Raw genomic sequence first — 12,098 nt, forward strand, 5'->3', positions numbered from 1 at the left:
GCCTGGGCCAAAGGCAGATGCTCAACCACTGAGCCACTCAGGCATCCCAGTAGAGTGAGTTTGAAATGAAGACCCTGAGGAGCACACTGGAGAAAAATGCAAGAAACCTGGTCCTTAAGGATTTGGTTGAGTCAGCCCCCACCCTAGTAATGCCAAACCAGATTTGGTATGTGTTTGAGGGGGAGGGCTTTGAATAACAAATTCCCTTATTGTCCAAGACATTTTGAATTTGGTTTTCTAACAGTTGTAGCTTACATTATCCTAAGTGTCTCTGACACTAAACTGCAAATGACTCAAAAGAAGGGGTGTGTCTTGTTCACTTTTATCCTCTGTACTAAAAACCCTGCTAGATAGGGCTCAAAAAGTGCTTAGCAGATAAATGAGAGACTATCTAGTCAGGATGCAGAAGGTAAAGGAAATGAATTTTTAAAAAATAGTCCTCTTTCTTGATCCCCCTTCTCATCACTCCCCTCCTATATATTCCCACTGTGCCCATAAGGCCCCCTACGTTCTTCTGATGCAAAATGACAGAGGACAGCATTTTTCTCCCCTTCTCCATGCCCCTTATATTGGCCTTCTCTCCAGAGTCCCACACACTGCAAACAATATTATTAACCAATTGCACCAAAATAATTAGTTCCTTAATTTAGATTCCACCCAAACCACATATCCATTTTTACAGCTATCTGCAAATGCTCAACCAAAGAGGTCACTTGTAGGGTTCCCAGACCCAGTTCCAACATGGTGGGGGAGAGGGTTCCACCATGCAAGACACCAAGCAGTTTTCTCAGACATCCTACTGGTATCCAAGAATTCAAGTCAATTCTGACGCCATTTACCCAGAGATAGCATCAGATCCCACAGCTAAAGGATTTGGTCCCACAAGACTGGCCCCCCTCCAGAGGCCAGTTATAAGCCCAGTTATAAGGCCAGTTACCTGTGTTTCTGACCAACTGGCTTCAGATCGGCTGTTCCAATGACCTCCTCTTAGGTTGTCTTAATTTGCTAGAGTGGCTCGCAGAACTCAGGGAAACACGTTTACTTGTTTACTAAAAGATAGAATAAAGGATACAAATCAACGGCCAGGTGAAGAGAGATGGAGCAAGGTCCTGAATGGAGGAGCTTCTGTCCTCAGTAGAGCTTGGAGCCGGCTTGGTGGCACGTGGGAGCCTTCGGGCTCTAAGAGTGGAAGTGCCCTGAAAATAAAAACGCTTTCCTCGGCAGTTTCTATGGAGGCTTCATTACATAGTTGTGAGTAAGGTTGTGGCCATTGCCTGATTCAACCTCCAGCCCGTCTCCCCTCCAAGGAGGTCTAGGGGGTAGGCCTGAAAGTTCCAACCCTCCATCCATGGTTGGTGCTCCTGGCAACTGGTCTCCACCCTTGGGTGGGGTCCAAAAGTCACCTTCACTAATAAAGAAATGCCCACGTCACTTCTCCATTAGAAGCACATTCGGGAACTGTGGATGAAGACCAAATACATCTGAATGACCAAATATATATATTTCTCATAATTGATTATATCAAAAGGCCAACAGCGGGAAGACGGAGCCCAAGGGCAAAGTTATAAGATATTGGGGGTGTCAGGGTGTTTTTCCAACACGTCTTCACACCCACCCTACAGACGGTTGTGCCTCTGGCTTTCCTGTGGAGCTCACCACATACAGGCCAGCTTCAGCACATGACCGAGGGAGTGACCCAGGCATCTCCATCAGAGGCCTCGTGAGGAGTGAGACAGGCCGACCTCGTGCTATACCCAAGGTGGTGGAACACTAGCCTGTTTCTGCTCAGAGGGATGATAAACGTGAAACTAATTATACATCTGATTTGGGCCAGCACTTGAACCGTGGCTGATCAGCTGTCCATGTCCAGGTGGCACCATTCACAGGGAGTTCTACTTACAGGGGAGCCTGTCACATAAACCAGGGTGAACAGTGCCCCCTGGAGTTGTATGAGGTTGTGCTACTAGATTGGACTCAACAAACAATTAAAATAGACATGCTGGGCTAGAGATGATCTCTCTTCACTCGGTGAGAGGAAGAACCCTCTGGAAACCTCCAGCACAGCCTCTTGCTGGAAGTCCTTTCATGATGAGACAGGAGAGCCAGGGGAGCCATGCAGAGTAGAGACTAATACCAGGACACATCCCTCTGTGGCCAAGGTCTCAGCCCTGGCTGCATACTGGAATCACTGGGAAGCCATGACAACACTGAAATGCCTGCGTCTGACGTAATTGGTCTGGGGCGAGCTGGAGCATCTGGGATATTGAAACGACCCCAAGGGAGCCAGTGAGCAGCCAGATTGTGAACTCTTGCTCCAAATCTATTTTAGCTGGCAACCCCCACCCCCACCCCCAAACCAGTACCCATGCCCCAAACCCCATCTTGGACCAGGTTCATGTTCTCTAATGCTGTATACTCATTACTTAGTCTACATGATGTGCCTGTAGGGCAAGTCAAGGCAAGTTTGCCCCCCGTTTTTAAGTAGGCTCCACATCCAACATGGGGCTTAAACTCAACTCTGAGATCAAGAGTCACATGCTCTGATGACTGAGCCAGCCCGGCGCCCCACTGTTTGCCCATTCTCCATAGGAAGTAATGAAATTCTGAGAACACACTGCCCAAGTTAAGGATTTACAAAATGCCTTTACCTCTAGGAGATCTTTGAGATTTTTTTTTTTTATAAATAACTTTTTTTTTAAGATTTTATTTTATTTATTCATGAAAGACACACAGAGAGAGGCAGAGACACAGGCAGAGGGAGAAGCAGGCTCCTCGCAGGGAGCCCGATGTGGGGCTCGATCCCGGGTCTCCAGGATCACACCCCGGGCTGAAGGCAGCGCTAAACCGCTGAGCCACCCGGGCTGCCCATCTTTGAGATTGTTAAAGTGAAAATGTTCTTTCTGCCTATTCCTTGAGGGCAGGGAGATAAGGATTTGAGTCTAGCACCAAAGGGTATGGTGATTGGCATTGACAAGTGGGATTGTTAAATGTGGAAACGGTTGTGTTTAGGGAGGCGTGAGTCTTATTTTATAGGGACCTATATTTTAGTTCAACATACTCATATTAGGGTAAGAGAATTGACCAAATAATCTCTCATGGATTTTTTCCAAATCTTTGAATCTACGAATGCTACACATACAGTTTCTATGGCTCTCTGTGTTTCTCTCCATAACACATTTGGTATGTGGGAGTCTACACATATCTGTTTGTATATGCGTGGGTCTGGACTTGTGTGAATGCTCTTTTAATGCAGCAATTTCAACCATCTACGACAGCATCTCATACTCACCCCAGGATTATGTCTTTACATCACTGAATGACAAACCTCTTTTTTTTTTTTTGATGTTATTCTTTTTTAAGATTTATTTATTTATTTGAGAGAGAGAGAGAAAGGTGGGGGAAGGACAGAGGGAGAAAGAGAATCTTGAGCAGACTACATGCCCAGCACAAAGCCCAACACAAGGCTCCATCTCACAACCCCTGAGATCATGACCTGAGCCAAAACCAAAAGTGGGGAGCCCAACGACTGAGCCACCCAGGCACCCCAGACCTCTTATGTTTTAAAGCAGATTGACAAAATCTTGCACAAACTGTGTAAGACAGATATACTTAATTATGAATTAGAGATGCTTATGTATAACAAAGGTGATCAAGAAGAAGAGTTAGGGAGGTTTGATGAAACAAAACAACTTTAACTTTTTATTTGGAAGTGATGCCAAACTTAAAAAAGTTACAGAAATAAAAATGTCCCAGAGTAGCCAGTGTATCCTTTGCTCAGATTCACTGATTGTAAACCTTGTGCCCTGTGTGCTTTATCATTTGCTCTACTGTTTCTCTCTCCACACACACACACACACACACACACACACACACACACCATTTTTTTCTGAAGGATTTGAGGACAAGTTACATGTCATGACCCTTTACCCCTAAATACTTCAGTGCGGATTTCCTGAGGTTAGGGATATTGCATTATGTAATCAAAGCACAGTTATCAGCTTGATAAATAAATTTTCATTGATCCAATACTCCACCATTCGTGCTCCAGTTTCATCAGTTAACCTAATAATGCCTCTAATGTGCCCCTTACTGCAAGATCCAGGCTAAGGTCAGTTATTCCATTTAGTTTTTATGTCTCTAAGCCGCCTCGAGTCTGGAGCATTTCCTCTTTCTTTCTCTTTCATTTTTAAAAAAGATTTTATTTATTTATTCATGGGAGAGAGAGAGAGAGGGAGAGAGAGAGAGAGAGGCAGAGGCAGAGGGAGAAGCAGGCTCCCTGAGGAGCTGAGAGCCCCATGTGAGGCTCGATCCCAGGACTCTGAGATCAGAACCTAAGCCAAAGGCAAGTACTTAACTGACTGAGCAACCCAGGTGCCCCTTTATTTCTCTTTAATATTATTAACATTTGTAAAGAGTATAGTTACTGCCTACTTCCCCCACCCCCACCCCGTTGGGGTTTTTTTTTTTTTTTGATAGCACATTCCACATTTGGGGTTTGCTTGATGTATCTTTAGAATTAGACTGAGGTTACGTATCCTTAGCCGGACCACACAGATGATGCTGTGTCCTTCTCAGAGCATCATACTTGTGATGTATTTTTTGGAATGTTGGTGAGGTCCAGAGCTGATGGCCAAGAAAGAATTCTTGAGACATCTTTGGTGCAAAAAGGGTGATTTTATTAAATCACAGGGACAGGATCCTTGAGCAGAAAATGCTGCTGCACTGGGGCTGTGAGGGGTGGCTGATTATATACTTGGAAATTGTGGGAGTTAAGGACAAAGGGAGGTGTCCAAAAGGACTTTCATCTACAGAAGACTCTGGGATTCTGAGGGCCTGGCTATTGTCAAGCGGAGATTGTTTCCCTCTAGCAAAACATTAGCATTAAGACAGCTGGGAGCTTCCTGGGGGAACATCACACGTGTCCCACCCAGGGGTGGGGGTGCTCAGGGTGTCAGCTTGTGCTTTGTCCGCAGCTTGCCTTCTGCTCCTTCATCACTTGGAGGTACAAGGCACCCCTCTCTTTCTCCTTAGTGAGACTGTTCTCTCAGTCGACGGTTGCCTGAAGTTTCCAGTATATTATAACTTCTTCCTTCCTCCCCGTAACTATGACAGCTTCTCTGGGAAGTCGCTCTAAGGCTGTACATCTACTCCGCTCCTCATCAAAACATCCCCTTGGCTTTAGCATTCGTTCAGGATTCTTGTCTTTCCCAATCTTCACCTTGGTGTCTGTGAAACGCTGATTCCTTAGAAGACATGTTCAACTTCAGCACTCTCTCCACATTTACCGGTTGGCCTATAGCCCTGCTCTTCTTTCCTTCCCTTCTTTCTTCCCTTCTTCCTTTCTTTCTTTTTCTTTTTTCTCTACCTAGATTCACGAATTCCTTTTTTTTTTTTTTTAATGGTTTATAAACTGTTACCGTGCTTAACCATTTTTGTGCTCTGATTGGGAGACTCTTCAAGCTGGTTCCTGTATCCTCATGATATGCTCACCGTTGTTTGGAGCACTTTCTTACTTTCTGGCATAAAGGAATGTTCTAGACCAGTACTGATGTGGGAAACAAGGGCAGAAGGGAAATTATTAAATTTCCATACTACCTACTGCCTATCAACAAGTCTTTCAAACAGGCAGAGTGACATTCCTCTAGGAACTCAGCTGCCTGGATGTTGGCAGTTTGCTAAGGGCAAAAGGCAGTCTTAGCCCAATCCCCCAGGATCCTGTAGGTCTATTTTAACATATAAAAATTCTTTTGGAAACTTCCTTTATCTCTACTTCCCAAGATACATATTGGCAATCATCCAAGCGTTTGACCCACCAACATACATCTGAAGGGTTTCACGACTCAGGTTTTATTAGACAGTACAAAATGACCTTTACCGAAGCATAGCTAGACCCCTCAAGGTCCTGGAAACCTTGTTTCCAAGATTTCTTAGAAACTTCTGCTCTCCTTAACCCCTTCCCAGCCTGAAAGTCTATAATAGGTCTCTCCTCATGACCCAGTGCAGCACTTCCTGCCCACGGGTCCTGTCTCTGTGCTTTAATAAAACCACCTTTTTGCACTAAAGATGTCTTAAGAATTCTTTCTGGCCCTCACCTTTGAACTCTAACATCTTTCCTACATCAGTAGCATCCTTAGACCCAGGGAAGCTCCAGGTCAGGTCTTTAGGGGGTCATGTGCTTTAAGCCCACCATCTTCAGGGGCACCTGGGTGGCTCAGTGGCTGACCATCTGCCTTTGGCTCAGGTTGTGATCCTGGGGTCCTGGGATCAAGTCCCACATTGGCCTCCCTGGAGGGAGCCTGCTTCTCCCTCTGCCTGTGTCTCTGCCTCTTTATCTGTCTCTCATGAATAAACAAATAAACAAATCTTAAAAAAAAAAATCACCATCTTCAAGCTTTTCTAAGTTCTCCTCTGACTCCTAGTGATCTGGAAAATAAATGTAAATAAAACAAAATGCCCTTGTAACCAGCCTATTGACAAATACTTGAGATAAGCAGAATATAATCTTCCTCCTAGGAAACTCCCAACTCTTCTAATATTAATGTTTTGCTAGAGGGAAACACAACCTTAGCTTGACAATAGCCAGGCCCCCAGGTTCCTGAGGGTCTTCGTTAGCATATGAAAGTCTTTTTGGACACCTCCCTTTTCCTTAGCCACCCCCACTCCCACGCATATAATCAGTGTCACCCCTCACAACCCCAGGGCAGCATCTCTTTCTGTCCACAGGTCCCATCCCTATGCTTTACTACCCTTTTTGAACCCAAGGTGTCTCAAGAACTCTTTATTGGTCGTCAGCTTTGGACCGTAACACATCCCAAAAACTCTATCACTAGAACCTCCCAGGGCCAGCAGTGCAGGCTTGGGCAGAGTACCCTGTCTTATTTCTTCCCTGTGTTATACTTCCCCAACCTCAGTCTCATCTCTTCTTACATCCTTCATGGGGACACTCAGGATTGGGCCGCCAACATGGTGCTGACACGCTGATTTGGGGTGACACGCACTCATTTGGACACAGGTTAAGTTCAGAGATGTGGGCCACCTATGTCCCCTGCAGGCTCTTGGGCTGAAGCCTGATGTATGCCCCTGGGCATCAGCTCCCACCCACCAGGTTCTGATCATGGGCCTTGCTTATCCCTGAGGAGGGTTTTTGAGACCCTTGCCCTGTAATCAGAGTTAGCCAAACTGCAAGTTCTGAGGGAAGTCCCCACAAGACTTCCCTCACTTCTGACACCAACTGTAAGTCTAGGAAGATCCTATAACCACCCTCATGTTTGACAATCTAATAGAAGGGCTCAGAATTCACTCAAAACTATTATATTTGTGATTAGCTTATTTTTACTTTTTTTTTAAAAGCTTTTATTTATTTGAGAGAAAGAGAGAGAGCACAGAAGGAGAGGGAGAGGGAGAGAGAGAAGCAGACTTCCCACTGAGCAGAGAGCTCGACATGGGACCTGATCCCAGGATCCTGAGATCACCACCCAAGCTGAAGGCAGACGCTTAACTGACTGAAGCACTCAGCACCCCTCACGGTTACAGTTTATTACAAGGAAAGGATACAAATTGAAGTCAGGGAAGGGGAGAAGCCCAGGAGGGATCCAGACATAGAACTCTGGTCATTTTCTCCCCGTGGAGTCCTGGGCAGCATGGCCTCCTCCCAGCCGTGATGTGTGACGGTCCATCTAGAGGATGCCAACCAGGGAAGGTCACTTGAGACTTCAGTGGAGGGAGTTTGTGCTCATGTTCGATAACACACTGCCCACATGCTGACCTTCAGTCTCTCGTTCCTCTAGAGGTCAGAACTGGTACGGCACAGCCCAAAGCCCCATCCACAGATCCCATTGTTAGAGTGTCCAGCAGCCAAGGCTCACAGGTAAACAGACACTCCCAGCAGCCAGGACATTCCAGAGCCCCGAGATCACCTCCCAGTAACTGAAGGGAAAGGCTGACATCTCCCAGGGTGGGGTTAATCCTTCATTACACACCCCAGGGACCATGAGGCTCTCTACCCTCTGTCATTCCTTGGCTTCAAGGGTGTCTCAAGCTGTGCTAGAGCAGGGATAAGCATTCCCCGCATGATAGGTGCTGCTCTTCTTACTCCACCCATGGACTCTTCGTGGACCCCCCTCCTGTTGATGGTGTGTGCAAGGCAGTGGTGCAGGCTACACTGAAAGAGCAAATTCCAGGAATGCTGAGGGTAAGGCCTGAGGAGTTCAGGTTATGACATAACAGGAAGACATGTTATTCGACCTCATTCTACATTCTACAAAATTCAGAATGGAAATTTAACATGCCCAAAACATATAAAATAAATTCTATTTCTCTGCACACTTTAGGCATCATGAACATCATCAACAGAGCATCTTTGGAGGAATCACCGGAAGTCAGTATCCATGGGCTTGCTCAATGGATGATGCAACATCACCAGCAAATGGTACCAGGGAGATACAGAGGCAAGAAAATCTATATTGTTTCAGTAAGAACAGGTTCTAAAGAGCCATGGCTCTTGCAATTATGGGGCTACCTTTTATCTTGTGGTGAGATGCAGGAGTTTAGCCAAGGAGAGTGCTTTTGGCAAACAGGAAGAGATGGTGCCCAGATCCTAGGAAAGATCTTCCTGTGTGTTTTGACCAATCACACAAAACTAACAACCTCTTTTCTATCAGTTAGCCTAAATCCTCATTGAGAAACCACCATACCTTATGTGGTCTTATGAATTTTGCAATACATTTTTTTAAAAGATTTTATTTATTTATTCATGAGACACACAGAGAGACAGAGAGGCAGAGACACAGGCAGAGGGAGAAGCAGACTCCATGCAGGGAGCCCAATGCAGGACTCGATCCCTGGATGCTGGGATCACTCCCTGACACTCAACCACTGAGCCACCCAGGTGCCCCTGTAATACATTTTTTAACCAAATTTTTATATAGACAGCCCTCAGCACTGACTGGCCTGATGCTCCACATACTGGGGGGCAGCCTGTTCCTGGCCACCTTGCTCCTGCGCTGCTCGAGCCCTGGAATCAGTCTCCACAGCAGAGACCCAGATCTCAGCTTTAGTTTGTGAGCTTGATAAACAGAAAACTTTGAACTTGGGGTTAGAGTTAACAGTTTCTGGTCTTTCATCAGACTCACTATCTGCAGGTAGTGAATAATTGGCATTTCGGGCAGTTCAGTATCTGGCCCTCTCTTCCTCCTGCTACTACCCCATCATCTGTGGGCTGTCTCTGTTGCATGTAGTTGGTGGAGGTGGTGATATTATCCCTTTATCACTAACGGAAAGGGCCATTAGCTCCTCCTTATTCCCAGAGAACCACATGATTAAGCCTCAGTCCCTCGGACGCTTTCACCTGTGAGTTTAAATCCTGAGCAGATACTGATCACAGGAACATAGACAGCTGGAGGTGATCCCCAAGACAAGAGTGTGCAGTGCAACTTCTCCTTGGGTTCTGCTTGTCCCACCCTTCTGAATCCCTTTGGCTTTTTACCATCTCCCAAGATAAGTTTCATCATTCACCTGTTGATTTTCTGAGACTCTTCTGAGCCTTCTTGCAATAAATATTCTTTTTTTTTCTTTTTGCATAACCTAGTATTGGTTTTGTTTCTTAAAACAATGACTCCGGACTGAATCAGCATACTACTTATTTCTGGTGTTTTTTGTTGTTGTTGTTTGGTATCAAGAGGGTTGCAATATTCAGTTAAGTTTTGTAAATGGTAGTAATTTAACAGCTTGTCTTGCAATCTCAGGATACACAGAAGTCTTCCAAAAGCCTGAGCGTAAAGTTAGAGGAAATTTCCATTTCAACATGGAAGCATGTAGCGTATCTAAGAACAGCTCATAATCCTTAGTTGGTGATTGTTTAATTTTGAAAGTGTTAATGAACAGCTTTCTCAACCACTAAAATTTTTGCTGTTCATAAAAAAATTCTTTCCAAATATATCTTATAACATGAAATGTTCAATGATATAAATGAAAAGAAACTCAAAAATCGCGAGGTTCGTTCGTGACTCTTAAAAGTTTTAAAACAATTACATTTATTTTGTCTTTCTGTATTAAATTTTATTTCGCTTTTTCATCCTTGGTGTATTATTTACACTAATAGGCATATAATAAAGAGATTGGGGTCAGCACAAAACAGTTCAGCCTTTTGGCACAGCTAACACATTGGCAGCCTCCCTTATGTTTAAATCTGTGTCTGTCACATTGGAGTATATGCAAATGTGTGCTGATACACTTCCAAAAAAATAGTAGGAAAAAATCCATTGTGAAAAATGAAATTTGGATCATAGGCTTCTATGAAGAATCCTAAAAAAACTGCTGGAAACAACAGGTCTGCTGGGAATACCCTCCCTGTCCTGTTTTTTTTTTTTTTTTTCAAGTCCTATGTTTCTAGGCCAGGAAGGGCCTCCCTCTTTCCTGACTTCTTCTCTATGCTCAGCTCAAAAGAAATATTTCTTGGGACATCTGGGTGGCTCAGTGATTGAGCATCTGCCTTTGGCTCAGGGCGTGATCCTGGGTTTGGGGATTGAGTCCCACATCGGGCTCCCTGTAGGGACCCAGCTTCTCCCTCTGCCTGTGTCTCTGCCTCTCTCTGTGTGTCTCTCATGAATAACAAAATTTTTAAAAAAAGAAACATTTCTCTTCCTGGGTGATGCAGTCAGTTAAACATCTAACTCTTGGTTTCAGCTCAAGTCATGATGCCAGGGTTATGAGATCCAGCGCCACATCACACTCCACCCTCAGTGTGGGGTCTGCTAATGTTTCTCTTTCTCTCTTCCTGCACTCACTCTCTCTCTCCAAAATAAAGAAATAAATCACTAAAAAGAAATAACTTGAGGGGATCCTTGGGTGGCTCAGCAGTTTGGCGCCTGCCTTTGGCCCAGGGTGAGATCCTGGAGTCCTGGGATCAAGTCCCACGTGAGGCTCCCAGCATGGAGCCTGCTTCTCCCTCCTCTGGTGTCTTTGCCTCTCTCTCTCTCTCTCTCTGTCTGTAATAAATAAATAAATAAACGAAAGAAAGAAATAACTTGGGATCCCTGGGTGGCTCAGCTGTTTGGTGCCTGCTTTTGGCCCAGGGCATGATCCTGGAGACCTGGGATCAAGTCCCACATCGGGCTCCCTGCATGGAGCCTGCTTCTCCCTCTGCCTGTGTCTCTGCCTCTCTCTCTCTCTCTCTCTCTCTCTCTCTCTCTCAATCTCTGTCATGAATAAAATCTTTAAAAAAATAAAAAATAAAAAATAAAAAGAAATAACTCTCTTCTATGTGCTTAAAGCAATTATTTCTCTCCTATAGAAAAGAAGAAGCAAAAAAAATAATAATATGTTCCCAGATGGTTATGGGATATTATGACATGTGAATGCCTCCAGGTCTGTGTAAGCCAACTGCGCTAGGGACACTGAATGGATGAAGGAAAATCTTGCAAATATCTATATAGTTTTGAGGAATGAGGTGGTAGGATTTGTATATTTTTGTTCCTTTCATATCAGATCTTTCACATTTTTCTTCTCTTTTTTAAAAATATTTTACTTGGGATCCCTGGGTGGCTCAGAGGTTTAGACTGCCTTCTGCCCAGGGCATGATCCTGGAGACCTGGGATCAAGTCCCACTTCAGGATCCCAGCATGGAGCCTGCTTCTCCCTCTACCTGTGTCTCTGCCTCTCTCTCTCTGTGTCTTTCATGAATAAATAAACAAAATCTTAAAAAAATAAAATATTTTACTTATTTATTCATGAGAGACACACAGAGAAAGGAGAGACACAGGCAGAGGGAGAAGCCGGTTCCCCATAGGGAGCCCGATGTGGGACTTGATCCCTGGTTCGGTGATCATGCCTTTAGCCAAGGGTAGACACTCAACCGCTGAGCCACCCAGACGTCCCTTCACATTTTTCTTTGATGATGTCAAGAAATAAAAATTTTCCTTTATCAATAACAAACACTCATTTTTGTGGTTTTCACAAAATTAAGTTGTTTTTTGCAAACAGTACTATGTTTCATTCTCTACGTGTCTCTGGAAAGTATCATTAGTTCAAACATTCAAAATAGGATGTCACTTTTCAGAGACTAATATTTTTATTAGTAAACTGTGTGAAAGAAAGAAAGA

General features: G+C 44.6%; 1 long non-coding RNA gene across 2 annotated transcripts in view; it reads right to left on the reverse strand.

Moving 5' to 3' along the window:
- Positions 1-12,098, reverse strand: part of LOC121482009 — a 51,836-nt gene that overhangs the window by 10,369 nt on the left and 29,369 nt on the right. Inside the window, exon 4 of one of the 2 annotated variants that reach the window (XR_005985482.1) lies at positions 938-1,049. This is a non-coding gene — a long non-coding RNA (uncharacterized LOC121482009). Of the gene's footprint in view, positions 1-937; positions 1,050-7,551; positions 7,677-12,098 lie in introns of those variants that run through there. The other variant, XR_005985483.1, reaches the window with a different exon arrangement.

This window comes from Vulpes lagopus, chromosome 24, assembly GCF_018345385.1.
Source record: "Vulpes lagopus strain Blue_001 chromosome 24, ASM1834538v1, whole genome shotgun sequence".
Classification (NCBI taxonomy): domain Eukaryota; kingdom Metazoa; phylum Chordata; class Mammalia; order Carnivora; family Canidae; genus Vulpes; species Vulpes lagopus.